The following is a 20695-nucleotide window of genomic DNA, read 5'->3' as shown; positions in this document are numbered from 1 at the left end:
CATGTTTAGGGCACCAGGACATGCTATATCTTAACTACTAATGTTATCAGACCTAAAATTTACATCTCAAGCCTTACTCTCCACTCTCCCAATTCTTTTCTTGCTGTAGCTCTTGTCTAAGGATATAAAATCTGGCACCCATGATGAGGAATGCAGTGAACCTTGATCCTTCTTCATGGAAGGGAGGAAAATGTTGGGTGCCTGATTTTATTTTGAGAGTTTGAGGTGGTGATAGGTAGGGTATTGACATCCTATTTCAGAATACAGACAAATTTTGATATAAAATATAATTTAATGCATAATGTAAGACTCTAAAGAAGTACTCCTGTCTATTAAAATATAATGTGTATAAAATATAATATTTTTAATCAAGATAGAATAATTTTAACACTTGATCAATGTAAAAACACTAATGAGACAATTTATATTTTTCCCAGTAATATTTGAAATTCAGTGTATTCTTAAAGCACATCTCAATTCAGATATTAATATTGTATTGGAAATACTTGACTTACATTAAAATATTATGAAATTTACAATTGAAGAATTAGCTTAACAAATTCAAGTTTTCCCACATATATTTTATTTTTTTAATAACTAAGTCAAATATCAGTTTTAAATTTACTTAAAATTAAGGCATTTCTGCAGTCAAACTATCCACATTTCAAGGACTCAACAGTTACATATGTGCACTTGATTGCAACATCGAGCAACTGTACTCAAGAGAACTGTTGACAAAATGCTACAGTTCTACTACCTAATAAATTTTTTACTAACTTCTGGACACAGTAAAGAGCATATAACTTTAAAATTTCAATGAAAAAAATTATCCAAAAACTCTGACTTAAAGTAAGGTTTTATATAATCACATATTTATGAAACATATATGGATAAGAAAAATATACAAATATACAATAATTTCCAAATAACAACACATGTTAAAATTTGTTGGATTTCTTAATTTCAGTTACATTTTCTGCTATAACTGAAGGAATTAGCTAATCATAGCCTCTTTGTTTCAATAAGTGAATCAAAATTTAGATATAAAATAAACAAAACTTTAATTGTGAAATACACTCATGAAAGAATGAAAATATAAGCTGCAGACATGTAAATCAAATTCTGATAAAGATTTGTAGCCAGAATATATAAATAACTCTTATACTTAATAATATGTGATCAAATTGAAAAATATCTGTGCTTCACCAAAGGATATTTATGAATGGTTTATGGGTACATGAGAAAATGTTCAACATCATTAATCATTAGGGAAATGCTCATTAAAACCACAGTGAAATATTACTCATAATCTATTAAAATGTATAAAATTTCTAAAATTTGACAATGAAAAATATTGATAGTATAGAGGACTACAGAGAAGTGTCAGTCATTGATGATGAGAAGTCAAAAAGCTACAAAGCCACTTTGAAAAACTATGTACCAGTCCCCTATAAAATTAAACACAGATGTTTCTTGACTTGCAAAGAGGTTGCATTCCAATAAACCAATTATAAGTTGAACATATTGAACATATTGAAATATATCAAAAATGTATATAATACACCCAACCTACTGACCATAATAAAATTCCAGCATCATGAGAGATTAACATATCACTAGATCAGAAAAAGATCAAAGTTCAAAATTTGAGGTGAATGCTGTACTGAATATGTATTGCTTTTGCTCAGTTGTAAATTTGAAGGGTTGTAAATTGAACAATCTTAAGTAGAGGATCATTTATATACATTTATTATATGATCCAATGACCCCAATTCCAGGTAAATTAAAAACTTATTTTTACTGAAAATCTATATGTGAATACTTGTAGCAACTTTATATTTAACTGTCAAAATATGAAAATAAAAAATCGGCTGTTTTGAACCAGTGAGTTGATGAACAAACTGTAGTATTTTTACACAAAGGAACACTACTTATCAAAAGGATATATTGGTTCATTCATAGCATGCATAAATCCTAAGTGAATTTTGGTAAGTGAAAGAAGACAGACCCAAATGACTAAGTGTTGTGCGATTCCATGTATTGCAAATTTTAGAAAAGGCAAAACATAAGAGATGGGAAACAGAACAGTGGTGACCTGGTTTAGACATATAAAAGAATTGACTACAAAGTGACTGCAATAGAAACGTTTGGGGGCAATGGAACTGTTCTATATGTTACTGTAGTGCTGAGGAGATTACTGTAGATATCAAAGCACACAGAACTGTACAACTATATAGTATGCGAATAAAAAATAAGAAAACAAACAGGATGGGGTATCCCAAAATGGAATTAATTAATCTAAACAAATTACAAATGTAAGTTATAATTTCACTGAAGGTTATTGGAAAAAAGGTAGTTATCAATTCTGTAACTACTTTGCAAGTATTCTGGCATGAAACAAATAAGTAAATTGTTAACAGCCAGAATAACCTGAACAAAAAATTAGAAACAAGATGGCTAAAAAAAAAGCAAGATGGCTAAATTTAATAGATTAGGGATTAATATCAATATAAACTCATTTTTATTTAATATACATTCAGACATAGAAATACAGAGAGTGTATTTCTATGTGCACACCCACATAACATTAGCTCTCTCTGCCAAAAGGTTCTAAAAGTAGTGACTCTGCTGTAGCAAAAAAACCCTTTCATATTCAGATTCAGCTTTGAAATACCATTCTCCAACATAAAAAGAACCAACTTCTTATGGGGGAAAATGGCTGATTCTAGGTCCTGAGCAGGAAAAATGCAAGGTAAGCCTCACCCGCACAAAACAAAGCAAAACTAACACATTGGGACATGTCAGAAGGACATGAGAGTCAACCAGAAAGAATTCTCAATGACCAAAGTTGAAACACTTTAACAAAATAATGATCTTATTATATTATAAGCTAAAGCATAAAGCAAAAATCCAATAATCCACACTGATATAGGTAATTGGTTGAACAAGCAAATAAATTGAGAGACAGATCTTACTTATATAAAAATTCCAAATAATACATGTAGATACCTCAGTTACCCCACCCCCCAAGATATGAACCTTAATTCTGTTCCCTTTGAGTACGGGCTAAATTAATGACTATTTATAAAGAGTAGAGATTATGGACTTGGGGAAGGTAAGTTTTTCTAGAGAAACCTGGTAAACACCACCCTCAAAAACTGATGAAGATTACCATCTCCAGTGACAAATCATGTTGATACCAAATACTCTGGTGTGATGGGATTAGGACACCAGACTTATGTGATATGCTTCCACAAAATCCATAGTCCCACTCTAATCATGAGAAAATCATTACACAAAAACAAAATGAGGGACATTCTACAAAATGCCCCACCTATGCTCTTCAAAAGTTGCAATGAAAGTGATAGGAAAGACTGCGAACCACAGTTGAAAGGAAGGAGACATTACAACAATGCTATTTGGTACCTTATGTTTCACTTTGAAAGGAAATATGGGAATTATTCGGGAAAACTGAATAGATCCTATAATTTGGTTAATATTATTGCATGAATGTTATTTTGACAAATGTGCCTAGTTAAGAATGAGGGAAGGAAATATGGGAAATCTCTGTGTATCTTTGCAACTTTTCTGTCAATCTCAAGTTTTTACAAAATAGAGAAATTAATTTATATGAACTACAAGCTTTTACTAGCAAGGATTAATGTCTACCATGTTTAAGGGACTTTAAATGTCAATAACAAAAGTAAAATAATTCAATTAAAAAAGGTCAAACAGGGGCTGGAGCTCTGGCTCAGTGATAGTGCACTTGCCTGGCATGTGTGAGGCACTGGGTTCAATTCTCAGCAATACATATAAATAAAGAAAATACAGGTCTATCAACAACTAAAAAAAAATTTAAGAAAATGGTCAAAGGACATAAACAGCTAGCCCTCAAAAGAAGAATATCAGCTAGGTGCAGTTATACTCACCTGTAATTCCAGCTACTCAGAGGCTGAGGTATGAGGATTACTTGAACCTAGAATGGAAACCAGCCTAAGCAACATAGAAAGATTCCCATGTCAACAAATAAAGGAGGAAGAGGTGGAAGAATTCAAATGATAAATAAAAAAGGCATAAATATATAAAAAATGTTTTTTATTTGAAATAAGTTTCAACTCTCCCTGTTCTAGGATAATGAAAGCTCTTATTTGCATTGACTTTGTGCTGAACACTCAGGATAGACGAAATCAAACAGAACTTTCAAATTTTAGTTCTGTGTATAGTTTATATTAATTTAAGACATTATATAAAAACAACTAAAAGCAACTACATAGATATCAAGTGAACTAAATCACAGAAAGGCAAATCCTGCATATTCTCTTACATGTGGATATTTTTTAAAAAAGTGGAACTGAATGTAGAGTTGTGATTAGTTGAGTTTGTGAAGGGTGGAGAGGAGGACAATGGAAGGAAGTTGTACATTGCAAAGCAAAACACAGATAGAAATCATAAATCTAGTGTTCTGCAGCACAGTGGAATGATTTTAGATCATAATAACATATCATGCATTTTAAGAAGAGTACCAAACAAAGAGTAATGGTAAGGGGATGGAAATGTTAATTGTCCTGATTTTATAAACTTATATTGTATGCATGTACTGAAATATCACACTATACTCAATAAATATATATAATTATTAAATATTAATGATGTTTTTTAATATTTAAGGAGATGTATATGTAAACAACCCTGATTTGATTATCACAACTATATATAAGTATCAAATTATGACCCATAAATCTATATATTTAAAATATTAAAACATTTTACCACTGAGAAAACTTCTATTAGGAAGATTTTTCCCATAATGTAATATAATCTTTTCTACTTTTCTGTAAGCACATTTTGCCCTTTGCTTTAGTCCTTAAGAAACTCTACTGTTTATTGCCATAAATATTTCTTCAGGACTTAAAATTTCTTAATTATAAAGCATTTCACATATGTTTGCATTTTTAATACCTCATAATATTTAAATTATCCAAAATTATGGTTTAATTTTAATCTCTTTATAGCACATTTGGTACCATAATCTTTGGCAATATTGCGTTGCTTGTCATTTAGGCAAGCAACTTTAAAATCATTATGATTTGCTTCGCTTTTATTACAAAATAGATATATGCTTAAATATCAGATAAACTGATTAGATGGTCAAAATACCCATAATATCTTTGTATAATTGGGATAAGAACTTATCTATCTTATCTAGTACAAAATAATACTTATTTAAAAAAATATTATCCATATTTGAATTCAATTTTTTTCACTAGAAATGTATTTTTCCTGTTGAACTTCCAAGTTCCACTTGTGCTACTGAAGTAAAAATCATTCTTGCTAATTTACTTGCAATATAGTAGATGCAAGGATACTTTCGCTTTAGGGAAGTATAATACTGTATATGAGAACCAAAAAAAGCTAAAAAGAAATCACAAAATACATAAAATGAGAAGTGATTTTTTTTTATCATAGGTCTCACAAAAGCATTTATCATATTTTTTTCCTTAAATTACAATCATCCCTGGTACAATTTTGTTAGATTTTGACTTATTATTTCAGAAGAAATAGGTTCATTTTATAAAGCAAAGCATACCTGTTTTAGAATTGTGATCCTTTCCTTTAATACCTACATCACTATCCATCTGCTACAATTCATTTAAGTAAGAGTGATCGCATAATCCACACAGTTTTAAAATGAAAAAAAAATTACAACATACTCTCTCTTATCAATAAATCAAGCTTTCTCCCTATTGCTTTTTAATCAGAATGTCACCTTCTGGGGAGATTGTTTTGTTAGGTAACTTGAAAGTACTTTATTAGGCTATTTGAAAAAAAATTCTTGAATGTGAAAGGATTATAAACAATGAAAGAAGACACACCAACAGAAAATCATGTTTTATACTTCCTAATAACACTTATAAAAAGTACAGGAAGCTTATACAAAATCAGTCTGGTCCATCCTCTATTTAAATGTAATTTGATAGCTGCTAAAATACATAAATACACTTTGAAAAGTATATCCCCAAACTTACTTCCCTACCATATTTGAATGTTTAGAGCATTTACTATTTTCTTTTTTCTAATCTAAACCCCTGCTACAATAGTAAAATCCTGTTTCATTTTGTTTCTTTGTTTTGGTTTCATTTACGAGCTTATTCAGAAAAGTTTATTTTTATAAGATGTTTTTCTTTTGTGCAAAAACTTCCTACTATACTGCTTGGGGAATAACTGGTGCTTACACATATTTGTGGTACTGAATTTCTAAACAGAATACCACAGAGCACATTTTTTTCAGTTAAGGACACTAGAATTAAGAGAGGAGATAATTTAGAAAAAAAAAATGCAGGTATCCTGGAAGGAGCCACACATAGCAGGGGCTCCAGGGCCTGGTGCTTGTGATGAGCGTCCTTTATATAGCAGAACATGATTCTTGGTGCATAAGTAGATCAAAATACAGATGGATAGATGGAGGAGAATTAATAGATGGAAAAATAGGAAAACTTGTTCTTGCTAACACCCCCAAATATTTTTCATACCATGGATAATATTTATCCAGACATGGAAAACTTATTTAAAGGAATTGAGGAACAAAGTTCATAACACAGAATTACTTAGAACTAAGATAATTTGGGAGACAGTTGAATTTATAATATTTTACCTCTGTGTCCAGGAGAACTTAAATGCTTTATTTTGCTTATTCTCCCTTAAATGATGTTCATTTACTTTGATCTTGATAGAGAAATTAATACCACAGAAGACTTCCTACAATAAGGACTCATATGTACTTAATCTTCTTATAATTTTTAATGGTGTACTCTTATTTTGAATAAGCAGATATAAGAAGCTCAATGTCTGTACTTTAAATTACATGCTCCAGGGAAAGAATTAGCTGAAAAAATGTCTAGAAAACCTCAGTTGATAGTTCTCAAATTGGTCTTAAATTTTTATTTTTAGAGAATGTGATTGCTCTGTAGCTACACTACAGAGAGCAAAGAAAACACTTCACAGTAAACCAGTCCTCTTAGGAAAAACACTGTGGAGTGAATATTTATATTGGTAAGTACTTAGAATAAATGGAGACAGATAAAAATACCCTCAAATTTTATTTAAAACCATGCATATTATCTCAGTGGATTTTCTGGTCATCCTGATAAATCATTCTATATATTTTTGAATTTTAATTTCAATTATTTCTACTATCTTTATTTTAATTTATTTTTTATTCTGAACTCATTATTAAAAATTAATCTTCCCTTTCACATTTCATGACCTATCACTTATTTTTGATTCATATTGTTTTATACTCTAAACCCAGTAGAATGCTATTTTAAAATTTATGACTTTAAGCTGATATCATGAAACCCCTCCCAGAATGGTTATTCTCCAGAAATTTTCATAGTCATTTGCCCATGTTACCTTTTATTTCTAATCTATGTTGTATATATAAATATATGTGATTTAAGTGTGTGTTTTGATTTTGTACTCACTGCCACATAAACATGTTCACCTATTTATTATATTTTAGGTGTCTTTATGATGACTTTTTGCTTAGTTTTTCTTATGGTGAGTATTTGAGTATCTCTAAGTGTCCACATATAGAAATAGAATGTCAGTTTAGATATTTATCAAATATATTTGTGCTTTTGGGGGATCATTTCATTTTCCAGAGGAATTAGGACTCAGGAGCTCACTTAGGGATTAGGAGTTAAGTTTCTAGATATTCAACCTACTAGGTTTATAGCTAAGGAACTGGTCATAAACTTTCTAAACTTTTCTTTCATCAAATAAAAAATAAAGATAAAACTAAAGCATATATAAGAGGCAAAGAATATAACTATATTCTTTCCAAGATTGTGAACAAATTGTTAACTTCCAGAGTATTTAGCTCCCTAAATTTCTTAAGCAAAAAGGAGCAAAGTTGAGTTTGTTGCTTATCTAGGGAATGTTGAAATATACTGTTCAGCCACAGATTATCAAAGAGATGACTGCTAGTATTTTACAAGGGTTGGAGGAAGAGTAGGATTCAATGATTGGTGGACTTTGAGAAAAATAAGTCTATTGATGCTATCTGCAGAGTCATGGTTTCTCAAATGACAATATCAGTGATTAATTAACTTTCAGATGTGTGTTCTTTGGATCAAGTCTTTTTCTGACCAACTGACTTTTGAAAGTTAGGGGTTTTACCAATAGGTTGACTTGCAAATATTTCTTCACTGTGGTACATTGCCATTAATTCTTCAAATTTATGTAAAAGCCATTCTGCTGGTTTCTAGAAATGTCATTGTTTGAGAAAACAGTTTTAAAACTACGTCTAGAGACGACTTGCCGTCACAGCTACTGAAAAATCAGTTGTTTCCTAGGAGTGTAGGAACATTTTATTCTTTAGCTATTTTTGAAATAACCATATGATAAAAAATTTCTTAGACAAAATAAAAAAGAATGTCAAGAAAGAATCTTTGTAAGGAAGACTAGGAAATAACTAGAAGTTGGTTATTAATGCAGTCTTCTTCTGATAAGAAATAGTGTATCAGTATCAAACACTAAAATAAACATGAAGAGTTAGAACCCATGGAAAAGAGATGTAAAACTTTAAAAGTACATTTTAATATACTTTTAAGAATACTAAGTACATTCTAAAGTTAGCTGTTAAGGAAAACTTATTTCTTCTTCACTATTAAACATTTTTTTAAAAATGTATATTTTGGTTTTGTTAATACATCCTTAATTTTTTTTAATTTGTTCTAATTAGTTGTACATGACAATAGAATGCATTTTGACACATTGTACACAAATGGAGCACAAATACTCCTTCCTCTGGCTGTACATGGTGTGGAGTCACACCAGTATTGTAATCATACATGTATGTAGGGTAGTAATGTTCATCTCATTCCACTGTCCTTCCCATTCCCACACCCTCTGCACAATCCAAAATTCCTTCATTCTTCCCCACCCACCCCCATTATGGATTAGCATCTGCTTATCAGAGAAAACATTCGGGCTTTGGTTTGGGGAGTTTGGCTTATTTCACTTAGCATGATATTCTCCAGCTCCATCCATTTTCTTGCAAATGCCATAATTTCATTCTTCTTTAAATCTGAGTAATATTCTGTTTGTCTATATGTATCACATCTTCTTTATCCATTAATCTGTTGAAGGGCATGCAGGTTGGTTCCATAGTTCAGTTATTGTGAATTGAGTTGCTGTTAACATTGATGTGGCTGCATCACTTACACAAAAAAAAAGAAAACAAAACAAATAAACAAACAAAAATAGGACACTAGAAGCAGTCTCTAAGCACATTAGGATCTTAATAGGACCTAACAAATGTAGCCAGGGGAATGTCAGGATAGGAATAAATGGCAGGATGATATTACAAAGAAATCTCCATATGCCTTGATCAATGGGAAGATTAGAATATAAGTAAGAGAATTCCAAAATTGATCCCAATAATTTAGCAGCATTTAAAAAATTGTCCTCACAGCATACTTTATGATCCAGCAAGTTATAAATCAGGATATGTAATCGTATCTGATTTTTTGTTAGAAGTAGCAAAAAAAAAAAAAAGAATAAGTGTCAGAAAGGACTGATGCTAAAATTAATGCCATTTTCCTCTGGGGACTGAGAATGGAAAGATGTAGACGTAGAGTATTCTTAAAATATTTTGTAAAGCTTTATTTTTGATTAATTTGTAAAGCTTTATTTTTGACTTTTTAAAAATGATAATATAAGAACATACTAAATTTGAAAATTTCATACCATTACAAGCAAACAGTACCACTGACAGAAACAGTGAGGTCTGAAAAGATTGTTTGACTCTAGAAAAGATGATGATTAGATGTAGATTAATGTGTAATTGGTATAAAGTGGGAATGAGACAAGACTATGCATTGTGGTAGCTGTGGGCAACAGCATAGGGAGGGCCTGGGCAGGCTTTCTTCATTGTGGTTCTTGTAGATTTCAGATGACAGCCATAGTGCATATGGAATGAACTTGCCATTAGAACTGCAGATTCAAAGCAAGACTCCCAAGCCTATGTCCTGGGAAGTAGCACCACAGATATTTTCTAAGATGTGTGGTCCCAGGATTAGAGGGAATGTCTCTGACATAGCCTGAAATGGTATCTTATGTCATCTCCCTGATTTATCAATAGTAAATTCTGGGTCTTTCAACCTAATATGAGAGTTGGTAGGCAGTGCCACATCCTATTTTTCATAATACTCTTTATGAACTATCACCACCTTGTTTTTTACTTTTAAACTGAGTTATTTTTATCTATCTTCATATCTATATTTATATCCATATTCATATCATCTATGATTAATGGCTATAGATAGATATCTCTGCTTGCCTGTTCAGTATTTATTCAAATTTACCCTTGAACAATACTGTTTTGGGACATTAGAGTGCAATCATATTGTAAAAAATGGATCCATGCTGGCTTTATGATGGCATGTTATAGAGCCAGTATTTTATTACAAATTACTGATTGTTTCTCCGCATGGATTTACACTGATATGTCTAAGAAAATGCTTGCAGAAGAGCCTATTCTAGCTTGTTGACCCTAGAAATATGTTACCCAGAATACTTTCTTTTTTTTTTTACCTCAATAGCTTAAAAAATTCTACAGAGAAAGAAACACTTAGGTATTTTACTAAATGAATTTTATCTCTAAAACCCAATAATAAAAATTTTAATACATGTAAAAAATGCATTTTTTGGATTATTTTTTGGATTATTATTTTATTAAACATTTAGTTCATAAGTCTGATTTTCTCTAAATTTATACTCATCTAGAGTATTCATTAATCTTTGGTTTTTGTTTGTTTTTCTTCTGTTTTTTCATCATCTGTCTTTCTCTGATATAAATTGTGCTCTTGATTGTATTTTATTCTAGCATGGCTTACAATCTCCTCCGAGAAGGTTGTTTCTACTAGTTCCAAAATACTTTTCAGGCTCTCATACTCCTGATTTTTCTCCTTCTCCATAGTCAAAAATTTTGAATTATTTATTTATTTATTTATTTATTTATGTATTTATTGGAGTGTCATTCAGTTTCTGAAATATTTACTTCTCACTTACTTATGTCCCTTTGTTCTTCTAACATGCCTGCCCCCTAAATACAAACAAAAGAATTTTTTTTTCTGCATAAATTTTACAAAAATAATCTATTGCTTTTCTTTTTTTCTTTCTCCTTTCTTTCTTTCTTTCTTTCTTTCTTTCTTTCTTCTTCTCCTTTTTTCTAATTTGCCTATAAGACAGTCCAAATTAACTCATTACAGGTGATGCTGGCATCTTCTATTCTGTCACTCTTCAGCCCATTCTCACCATGAAAAAGGGCTTATTACAATTTGACTTCTTGAAAAAATCTTGAATTCTGAGATCAAAGTAATAAATAGCTCTTATTTCTTCAATCTGTTGGCAGATGTAGACTTCCATGAGTAATTTAAGCAGAATTTACCTTTTTTTTTAATCTATAAAATGAGACATCTAGTACAGAGAGTGGCTATAATGATATATTGAAACTATGTACAGAAACTTATAGCATATTCTTTTTCTCCAGGAGAAACCACATAAATAATAAATCTTGCTTGCTTGTGTTTCTTAATTTATCCAAAAACATCATAGAATTAAAATTCCTATGAGACCTGATGTCAAAAGCACAATGCCTTTGTCTAGCATCTTAATCAGTGAGTCACTTTATTTAAGTTTGTTCACTTAGGAATAATGATTCCTTTTGACTTAATGTTCTTATCAGAACAACAAATTGAAATGTGATAATGATCACAAAAGTACTAAATATGTATTATAGTAACAAGTATGGTCACAGTCGAATTTGCTTTTCTTTCACTGAAAACGATTTCCTTTCACTAAAAATATTCCCTGGCCATTACCTGAACCATGTACCATCACTGCTCAGCTCCTTTTCAAAGCCCTCTATTAAATCTCCTGAAAGCATTCTAGAACAGGATCCAGCTTTCATTCACTTCAGGTTATAGCTGCTTTGTTTCCAGTATCATTATTTCATACTTCTGTTTGGTAATTTCACTTTCAGGTTTTTTATTTTAAAAATAGCAACATGCCTATAGTATTTTAAGCTTTTGAGTGGAATGAGGGTTGACCTCCTGCTTTCCCTCCCACCCTGTGATACTCCCCACCCTAGTGCTCATGCCCCTGGATCATCTACCCTGGAGGCACAGATTAAAACTGTTCCACAGCCTTTGGATGCTACTCTTCACTTCCCTAAAATTCTGAGATTTTAAAAGCACTCACTCAACCGAGCAGAAAAACATCTATAACACCTTTATGCTATTCTGCAGAGCCAGGATGTATTTTAAATTATCACTTACATGCAATGAATTGATAAGCTTCAGTGCATTTCAAAGCAAAGGGCTCTCTGCTTCTGCTTCCAACTAGGAAACTTAATTTGGTCCACTTATACATAGGTTTGTAAATTCAAGCCAGGCTTTAATTCATGTCATTTTCCATTATAAACATACTTAATTCACCTGAATAAATTCCATGGAGGTAGAGGCAATGTCATCTCTGCATTTTTAAACTTTCATATAGGAATTTCAGCATGGCCAGGCAATGACTGAGAAATATGAAGTGATGATTAAAACGGAAATGAACAATCACCTGTAATAACATTAAATGATTAAGCAGAGAATTTAAATCTAAGGGTCAAGCCTGATTAACCTAAGTAATAAGTCATAATAAACTGCTTCTATGAAGAGTTTCAGATGATTATTTGGCTGGAAGGGTAAAAATATACCTCTCTAGAAACTTCCTTTTTCTTTAATAATAGAGGAATTCTTAAACAAAATTAAAAAAAATTAAAGAATTTTTAACTACACAATTATACAAAAACCCTTAGGATAACAACAGACACTATAAACAAAGTTAAGTTTTTACATTTAAAAACCTGGAAATGATATTTTCAAAAAATAAACATAAAGCATGTCTAAAAATTAATTACAAAAAGTGAATGGCACAAGAAAAAAGGAAAATAAAGCATGATTAGTCATCTCTTAGGGGAAATAAAAATGACCGATAAATAAAGGAAATAATGCCCAAAGTTACTACTTTATGAGAAAAATGCTGCTTTGTAGTTTAATTAGATACTTTGTTTCATTAATAATTTATGGGGGGGGGTGCTGGGATTAAACTCAGGGCCTCATACTAGACACTGAACTACATTCTTAACCCTTATTAGTAAAATTCTATGTAGTTCATAATATCTAGTGTCATCATGAGTTGGTGGAAATTTTATTTGGGATAGAAACAATATGAGCCCTTTTGGATATCATCATGTTGATACTTAAGAAATTTAAAGGACATAGGTGATTTTACCCAGTAACTCTACTTGCAGTAGTTTATTAATCACAAACATCTGTATTCATCACCAAGAAGCCTGAACAAAGTTATTTATTGCAAATTTATAATGACAAGCAGAATTTAAAAAGTACTCCTAATGTCAATCAATAGAGCAAGAGTCAAATATTTAATGGCATAGTCTTACCAATCAATACTAAGCAATTAGTAAAAATAATTTAGTGAACATATAAAGACAGTAAATAACAAAGTCAAATCATTTGGTAAGTCTCAGAATAAAATAAATGGAGAAATCCTAATTGTCTTTAAAAGTGTGTGTGTGTGTGTGTGTGTGTGTGTATCTTGACAGATACAGATACAGTATTATTTTGAAAATTCTAAAAGGTCATATAATAAGTAAGATGGAAGCCCATAATTGAAATGGAAAGTTATTCATGGTTTTGAGCCCATAATGTTATCTGATACAATATTTTAAAAGTTCATCCTAGCTGTGGGTGAAAGCAGGGGAGGGAAGAAGCAGGAATTTGACAGGAGCCTATTTAAAAAATATAGACAAGAGATGACAGTTGTGGCAGACTGTTCCTAGAATGACTCTTGAGCAGCATGTGATCTCCTACCCTTGACTATGGAGCTAGTGACTTGCTTCTAATCAATAAAATCTGGGGAAGATGAGATGTCACCACTGTAGTTAAATTTGATGTCATAGGTAATGAGAGGTCATTACTGTAACTCCCTTGTCATGGATTTAAGACTTCATCTTACTGGCAGAGCCACTGGAGAGATTACTTCTCACAAGCCTTGAAGAAGAAAGCTGTGCCATGAAATGGCCATGTTGGAGGAATTCTTAGAGCAAGAATCAGCAGGAGGCTTCATATTGATAAGAGCAGCCTCCAGCAAAAAAACTGAACATTCTGAGGTCATGTAGAAGACAATCTTTCCTTGGGCCACCTCAGGTGAGATTGGCTCTGCCAGAAAAAAACACCTACATTGGAGCCTGAAGAAATGAAATTCTGAAGCAGACAACCTGGTAAAGTTAAGACCAGAATTCTGAACTACAAAACTCTAAGACATTGAGTATATGTTCCTAAGAAGAAGAAGAAGGAGAAAGAAGGAAGGAAATGAAGAGTGAGATTTTACTAACACTTTAGTTACCATATGTCTCCTTAGCATTGACTAGCCAGCTCCAGAGAATGTAGTGGAAGGAAAGAAGTCCATCTAAGAGACGAAATTGGCAAAAAGGTCAAATGACTTTTCACTTCGTTTTAAGACACCACAGATTCTAATGATTTATGGTTACTGGGACAACCTTTGTGATAATCTATAACTGTACTACAAAAAAAAAAGTTAGATATAAATTGTATTGCTGCACAGAAATTCTCATCAATGGGAGATTTTAAGCACCCGTGAGTGTTAAATGTATGTGTTTGCCAAGGCCCCTTAGGAGAATATAAATGGATATCAATAATGACTCATAGCTACCCAAATTAAATGAAAGGAAATTGTTTCCTAATAAATAAATTAAGAGTATGGAAGAACAGTGAAACCTGGTGTGACGGCTAATGTCTCATTAATTACACCATTAATGGCATTGTCTCCCCATCATTCACCTTGAATGTCTCAAGAGCACAATGACTAGATCTTCATAACCTGCTTGAAAACTTGATACCTATCCTTTTGTGAAAATACGTCTCAAAAGGGCAGAGCCATAGATCTGTTGGTTCTTAGACATCAAAGAAATGCTGTAGATTCATCGTGATTAATGACCTTGTGTTAAAGTTTCATACTTTTTTGGGTGGGGGGAGGGGAGTGTAACTGGGGATTGAACTCAAGGGCACTGGACCCCTGAGCCACATCCCAAGCAATATTTTGTATTTTAGTTAGAGACAGGGTCTCACTGAGTTGCTCAGTACTTCGATGTTGCTAAGGCTGGCTTTGAACTCTTGATCTTTCTGCCTCAGCCTCTTGAGCTGCTGGGACTACAGGCATGTGTACAGATATAAATATCCAACCTGACTTTATGTATCATTTTAAATACAAAAGTAATTATTTTTCCTCTAAGAGTAACACTCTGTTCTTTTTTCCTTTTACACCATTGTAATTGAACTTCATGTACATGTTTTTAAACTTAGTATGGGAATAGAAAATGTGTTCATAATCTTCCTACATATCCTGAATATTTCTTTTATGTAGTGTGTCAGAGGAAGCTCTTGGAATTCTTTCTTCTTGTTGAGACAATGCTTGATACTCTACTGTCATTTCTGAACTCATGTTTCAGAAATTCTTCAAAACTTAGCTTTCTTCCCTTAATTTTTTTTTAAGGAATCAGTACAGCATAGTGATTATACCTGCTGTAAAATTGGGTTAATAATATTATCAACCATTGTGTGAGTGGCACATATTAGCACAAGGCCCAGTCCCTAATGAAGAGCCCTTAATGAATAAGGGCTGATATAATTTTTTTTCCTGAGTTTGTATTTCCCTTTTATTCTCAAATACCATCTCTACTTCACATCTTTTCCTATTTGAATTTTATATCAACCACTTTTATGAAAAAAAAATTGAAAAACAAATGAACAGAACATGTCATGAATTACTATTTCCAAAATTTCATCTGTCTAGCATTGCTTTACTGACACTAGAAAGGTTTTCTATTACTTTGCAGATATTATAGGAAACAAAGAAGTCATCTTTCTCCTTCACCCTATTACACAGAAAATTCCTTGTGTGGTCCCAACCAAGTAACCCTTTTCTGTACTATATGGACAACAATTAAAGAAGGGGAGGTGATCTAAACATACTAAATTGATTAAAACATATCAGTAAACTACAAGAGGTTTTTTTTATTTTTATTTTTTTACTATTACCACAGTTCTATGAAGAGAGTATAATAATACCCTTCATTTCTCACATAAGTATCAGAGAATTAGAGATTTGCCCAAATCTTCATCTGAAAAGGTAGTGGAGGTGAATGGAGCCATCTATCGATTTCATTTCCCTGCAGCCTCCCTACAAAATCCCAATGTTTCCCATAGTACATGGTATTTTCACATCCTAACATTTATATCATTTGATTTTAGGACAGATATGAAGGACCTTTTATGTTATATGTTAAATATTTTATAGATGCCCATATTTCATTTATTATAGGAATTCTTTCCATCTTTTTGAAAAAAAAATAATATTCAACATCATTTTGGGAAAACTGAACAAAAAAACAAAAGATGCAAAGACTTATACTTCTGCCTTTCCTTTCCTGACAAGCTTTTATGAGCTGAAAATTAGCAAAACATCAGTTCTTCTGCCTGCAAAAGGAACCCTTCCGTCTCTGTTGCAGCTGCCCTTTACAGTTTAGTGGTAAGTGTGCATTCCATGACAGAACAGTAATTTGGATAATACTGAAGAGTGAATCAGGCCATGGAAATGTGGTAATATGGTAATGTGGATGAATATCTTCAATACTTTTCTTCACAATAGAGCTGAAATTTGTCCTTTCACTGGTTGTAAAGGAGAGGCAGTTTAGGGACTTATCAACACTGGGCTAGATACATTTTGCAAGCCATTTACCACTCAACTTTATTTTGTTTTGATGTCTGGATGATTTGGACACGCTAATTTTTATATGAAAAAATATTTTATAATGTGTCTTGAGACACTTTAATCAAATTTATGCTAAAATATAAAAAGCACAGATCAATTCCCATAAGCTTCATTAAATTTTTTATGAAACATAATTGCCCTGAGCAAAAATTCCAGACTTCTAAAATTCTAGGCAAATTAAAAAAAAACATGTTATTCTGTCTGGATTTATTAAGATTCTTGTATATTTAGGGAAGATATGCATGTGTATGTGCGTGTTTACTAGGTAATGACATGAAATATATTTCTTTCTGTAGGTCATAGTCAAATATTTTAAATGACATTACCAAAAAAGAAAAAAAAAATAGTACTAAAGATAGAACTGCTAAGAAATTCTTCCATATATAAAGAGAATCCTTTGCACTTCTGTGGTGATTTATTTATATAACTGAGAGCCCATAGGTGTGGGGCAGAAAAATGCAGTCAAATGTGGAAAAGGGAAACAGCCCCCAAATTATATCAAACATGATGGGTTGTTGCTATTGTTGCTACTCAATATAATACAAAAAAAAATTAAACATCAGTTAATAAGTGCTGGGTTCAGACCCTAGCTCTATAAATTGCTGGTTGAGGACCCTGGGCAAAGTTAATTACCACACAATGCTGTACATCCTCACCTACAAAACAAAAGACAAAACTAACCTATCTTTCTGGGAGTTAACACCATTAAGGTGTATAATTCACCCATTGGACGTCATTCCTCACAATAATAATTTTTCAGTAACTGTTAGCAATTATCTCAACATCCCTACTGATGGGATTACAAACTAGTCATTAACCCACACAACCTACATTTTTTTTTGTTGTTGTTGTTGTTCCATTGTGTCTGGCTTTCTGGCTTTTTATATTTGTCCGGTTTATAGCTTGAAGAAGTTATTTTCAAAACCAGTAGTCTCTCAAGTAAAATAAATAAATAAATAAATAAATTTTGCTTTTTTTTATTATCAAAGAGATATTATTTATTTGAAAGGTCCTATGGTTTTTTGGCTATTGTATAGACATAGTTTTACTTTGCTTAATATTTTGCTATAGAATATTGAGTTGAAGCGAGTGTCACTTTAAAACATGATTTCAAACAAATGTGTGTAAGTATTTTTTTTTTCTCATACTTCTGTACAGATTCCCCAAAAACAGGACTTTGACAAGATTATCAGATATACAAGGTTGGAAGTGAATTGAAAAGGGAAAAATAAAGAAGAAAGATATGAACAGTTAGGCAATTCATTTTTAAATACAGAATATTTATAATTATAAAATTAATACATGCTTATTATGAAAATGTAGATAACACCAAATGATAAGAATAACAAAGTCAGTATTTTGGGGTATAGGTTTTAAAGGTTTATTCTTTTCATATATAAAACTAATATCTTTTTTTTAAAAAAGGAAATGACATCTTACAGCTTTGTTAATTTCCTTGGTCCTGTTAACATGTCTTGAATGTTGTCTATGTTGACATGTGTAAGTTAATGTTTTAACAGTTCTATCATATTCCATGCTTTGTTTGGACTATAATTTTTAGTCAATTAATAATTTGAAAATTTACCTAATATCTAATACTTAGGGATTGCAAACAATGCTTCTGTATGCAAAACTTGCTGCCTCTTTCTCCAAATATTTTATTAGAATATATATCTCCTTTTCTAGTTCCCCAAAGTAGTTACAAATTCTTAGATGCAACTGATTTAACAGTTATGGTGTTAAGATTATTTTATATACATCATTTTCTTGTTATTATTATAATAATTCCATGAAATTGGTACCAGCATTAACTCCCTTTAAGCATATAGAATAATTAAAGGTTAATAATATTGAATGATTTGTCAAAATGTACTGAAAGCTGAAATTATAACCAGGATCAATTGATTCCAAAAGCCATGCATATTACCTGTTTCCTAAGGTATACACATCTTAATTTTTTATTAGTATTTACTAATTTGTTTCCAGAACATTTAAATTAATTTATAGGACCAATCGCAATTAATTTTTCCCTGATCCTCAGTGCATTGCCTATTATGTAAACTTGTCAATTAACTGCTTGACATATTCAAATTTCATAATATTTTCAAGAAGTACAACTCACTCTTTTGCTGAGACCCTCTGCTGCAAAGTTAAGGACTAATACATTGCATGAAAAGAAATCAGAATAAGTTATTGGCAAAACATTTTTATCAAATCACTTTATTGAACATTGCGTAATATGAATGGCAGATAAAGTAGAAAAGACAATATCATTTAAGTATTCTGGCTGATATTTTTCCCTACAACACCACAAAAGTGCTATATATTATGACCAGGCATAAGCATATGGAGGGATGGAGTGTGTGTGTGTGTGTGTGTGTGTGTGTATGGATTGATTCACTGAAATTTTATGCATAGAGATATTTCTTTAGTTTACGCTTATTATTTTTTTGAAAAATATAGTAGCCTCAAACAATGTTCTGTTGGCATTAGAAATGAGTGCACATTAGTTGTTGTACCCGAGGATGGGTATTAATAGGGGAAAGTCATAGGTTGCAAATGAATGCCAATGCCTAGAGTGTGTGCTATTGAGACTAGTTGCCAGCCAATCTAATTAATTTGTACCATGATTCAATATCAAAAGATATAATGACCATGGGCATATAAAAAGATTATAGAACTCAGTGTTATGTGTAAGAAAGTACACAGCAAAAAACTGCTTTTCTACAGCATGCTGGTGGTTGAAAGCAAAAGTATAGGTGAAGAGAAAAATGAGAAATTGATGTCTAATAGGTATAAAATTTCAATTAGACAGGATGAATGAGTTCTATATTTCTGCTGTATGACATTATGCCTATAGTTAACAATACTGCATTGCATACTTAAAGCCTTAAGAGGGTAGGTCTTAAAACTTAAATCCCCCTACCACAATTTTGAAAGGAAAATAAAGAAAAAGCAATTTTGATTTGAGGAAGCAGAAAATAAACATGTCTTCCTAAGGCCAATAAAGTCATCTATATGATTTCAAGTGAGCCTTAAATAGCATATCTCAGTTCCATATTCTGGGTCTAGCCTAATTTGAACCAGCTACTCATTGCTAGAAAAATGACTTGTCTGAAATGAAGATAATGGATCCTTTAACAAAACTGAAAGAAAAAAATGATCACTTATAGATTGACTTTTTCTGATAGTTGATGATTTTATCTCCTACTTGCCCACAAAATATACTGATTACAGACTTATTTAAAAATAGCACCCATATGCTGCATTAGATCACGAGACAATGTTTTGTCTGAGTGAAATATCACCCAGGAGAAAGTTAGGAAGTCACTTACCTTGACTTCCTAAGAGTTGAGTGGGTTAAATCACTTTACCCTTTAGCATTGATCATGGTATGTTGGCTTAGTATTTGATGAAAACCAGAAGATTGATTCAGTGAGAAATATCTCAGTAATCAAAACTATCTATCAGAGCCTATGAATGTTTGCTGCAAATCTTAATAGATATAATTGAAACCTTAGATTTAATTTTACTAAGAAATGAAACCCATTTAACATGTTTATCCTGAGTCAATTAAAAACATCATCTTCCCTGAAATTATAAAATAATTTTGTTATGTTTACTATACTTTAATCGTGATAAACATTTTTATGTATCTAAAATTGGTAGTCCCTTTAAATAGGGAGTATTCATTAAGTGATCTGCAGATGCTAAAATATTGATGTCATGTTAGGAATATATTTCCACAGCACATGTATGTTATCCTGATGTT

General features: G+C 31.6%; 1 protein-coding gene across 2 annotated transcripts in view; it reads left to right on the top strand.

The window, feature by feature from the left end:
- Positions 1-20695, top strand: part of Fut9 (fucosyltransferase 9) — a 191347-nt gene that overhangs the window by 95275 nt on the left and 75377 nt on the right. The gene's annotated exons all lie outside the window — the stretch shown is intronic.

The sequence above is a fragment of the Marmota flaviventris genome, chromosome 6, assembly GCF_047511675.1.
Source record: "Marmota flaviventris isolate mMarFla1 chromosome 6, mMarFla1.hap1, whole genome shotgun sequence".
Classification (NCBI taxonomy): domain Eukaryota; kingdom Metazoa; phylum Chordata; class Mammalia; order Rodentia; family Sciuridae; genus Marmota; species Marmota flaviventris.
Note: the sequence above shows the minus strand (reverse complement) of the source record. Positions and strands in the feature narration are given on the sequence as shown.